Below are 2,504 nucleotides of genomic sequence, written 5' to 3'. Positions count from 1 at the left end.
TGGGGGAATCAGCAGCAAGGGAACTTCGGGTGAACTCCAGAGAAGCGAACCGTAATAGGGGAATGTGTATGTCTCGGAGAAGAGCAGAGAGGCCTAGAAAAAGATAACCAGCTCTCACTAACCTTACTGCAAAGTAATTATTAACTGAAGTATGTTAATTAAAGTATGAGAATTATAACCACAGACTGTTCTAAGTAACTACACCCTCCCTCTGCTATGTACTTTGTAAACATGTAAAATAAAGTACTCTGAGGCAGGTCAGGGCCAAAGAGACTGACACCATCAGCTTTTCGGACCACCTGACCCAGCTTTATATATGTCTGTCTGTATGTCTTTCTTTATCCCCTGCCATTCCCTCTTAGGTCTTTGAACCCTCGTGCAGTGCTGGACGCAGCACACCCCAGAATGAAACATTCCTCCCCGTTTCATCATGTGGCCAGGCCTGGAGTGACCGGACATGCTTCTCTCACCACCTTGCCACCTCGTTTGATCCCTGTCCAACATGCCTCCGTCAGCCATGCCCTGCCATGCCCGTTCATCCTCTCTTTGGCCATGGTCCCCTGAGTCACATCTGGGGGAGGAGGCAGCCCCTGGCCCTTGCTCATCCTCTTGTCGGAGCTGTAGCCTCCCCAGCCATCTCGGGAGTCCTGGCCGTGGCACTCTGGTCCTCCATGGCTTTCTGGGTAATGCTGTCCTTCTCTCTCTCCCATCATCGACCTTGAGCATGCTAATCTTCTCTGTATCGTTCCAATTTTAGTATATGTGCTGCTGAAGTGAGCACCCTATGTGCTTTCATTGTGACTGATCACCTCCTTCCTACACCAGCACTCCAGCCAGAATGACCTCTGTAATATGGCCAAAATACACTGGGGAATCTCCCACTGTCCCAGCAACTTTTCCAGAAAATGCAACTGCTCATCTGAGGTTCAGACGTGCTCTGCCTGCCTCCACATGCCTGGCGAGTCTGACTGGTTTGACAGACACTTCGACAGCACTGTTTTACAGAGGCCACAAGATCCCGTGTCCAGTGATGCTCTGATACCGTGGCTGGTCAGTGCACAAAGTTGGTCTTTGTCCAGTCTCTGCCCCAACCCCAGGTCCTAGCCGTCTCTCCATCATGTCCCCAGGGTTAGACCTCTAAATTCCTCCCTCCTAGACTTGAGGGAGTCAAGTCAGAGAGGGAGGTTGAGAATAAGCAGCAGCAGCTGATTAAAGTAGCTCCCCCATGCCTGCTGGGCCATGTGGTGTCCAACTGCTGGGTCTGTGCAGTGGTGGGAAACTCAAGGTCTCTACGGGGCTCTGGCCTCGGCTTCAGGATTAACCAACATGACATGGTCCTCAGGTGGGTGCAGGGTGGGAGGTGGAGACCAAGGCCAAGCTGAAGCCTCTTCCTCCTCTAAATGACCATCCTTGTTTCCTTTTCAGGATGAACCAGGCCCCTGTCCAAGGCTTCTTGAGGCAGATGTGGGGAACAGGACCACCATGTGTATTACGTACCCTGGGATTGCCAGCCCTCAGGACCCTGGTACCCAACTGCTGCTGCTTCCATTGACTTCTGGTCTGGAGTGGTTCATAAGTATACTGCATAAACAGACAAGCATGTGGAAGCAAAGAAAGCCTGGGTATGTCAGGAGGGAGGTTACTGTAGGGAGTGACAGAGGCAACTCCAAAGAGACCCTGGCTGGATACTGGGGCACCCCCAAGGCTTACTTAAGCTTGAATGCTGTTTGTCAAATGACTCTGAAACACTCCCAAACCTCAATTTCTTTTTAGATTTCAGATGGTCCAGGTTCCTGGTGGAACCAAAGACAGCAAAGATAAGGTGAGGGCCCCAGGACGGAAAGGGGAAAGTGGCAGGACAACATGACAGTGAGTAGCCACGGGACAGGCTTCAGGTCAGCCCCCTTCTCTGTCTTCCTAGGTGCTGGTGATCAGCCTCTGCTTCCTCAGGTATATCCAGGAAAGTTGGTTGGAAAACTACGGTCAGTATCTATCCTTGGGGTTTGTGGCTCTGTTCTATGCCTTGCATACCTGTGACCAGGTAAGATACCTGCTGCAACTCATAGACATTCACTCCTCTGCCACTCAACATTTCTGTCTTCCCAGGGACTTCCCACTAAATCTCAAATTTTCTGCCTGGCTTCCAACACCCTGCATGATCTGACCTCTTTCCTCTCTCCCAGACTCCCACACTGGGCTTCTTGGGGTTCCCCAGACACACCAGTTGCCTCACACCTTCTCACACCCTGCTCCCTCTGCCTGGAATGTCCTTCCCTTGTCTCCCAGGGCAATCCTCTCTTCCCATCAACTAGTTGATGCTCTCTTTTCTGGGCTCTGGGGTCACTATGAGTATTTAGAGTCTGTCGTCCCTGGAGAAGGTGAACTCCATTCTCCTCCCAGCTCCAAGAGGAAGCCTGGCACATTAGGGGTTGAGTGAGTGGTGCTGAAGGAATGATAAATGTGCATGGGGGTACGGCAGGATCCAGCCTGTTACCCCACCACCA

At 51.6% G+C, this 2,504-nt stretch overlaps 1 pseudogene; it reads right to left on the bottom strand.

Moving 5' to 3' along the window:
* Positions 1 to 682: 682 nt before the first annotated feature.
* On the bottom strand, positions 683 to 781 carry LOC135277086 (U6 spliceosomal RNA; annotated as a pseudogene).
* Between the last annotated feature and the right edge of the window lie 1,723 nt (positions 782 to 2,504).

Source organism: Aotus nancymaae, unplaced genomic scaffold (genome assembly GCF_030222135.1).
Source record: "Aotus nancymaae isolate 86718 unplaced genomic scaffold, 86718_ANA_hifiasm-v0.15.2.pri h1tg000029l, whole genome shotgun sequence".
In the NCBI taxonomy this organism is placed as follows: Eukaryota; Metazoa; Chordata; class Mammalia; order Primates; family Aotidae; genus Aotus; species Aotus nancymaae.
Note: the sequence above shows the minus strand (reverse complement) of the source record. Positions and strands in the feature narration are given on the sequence as shown.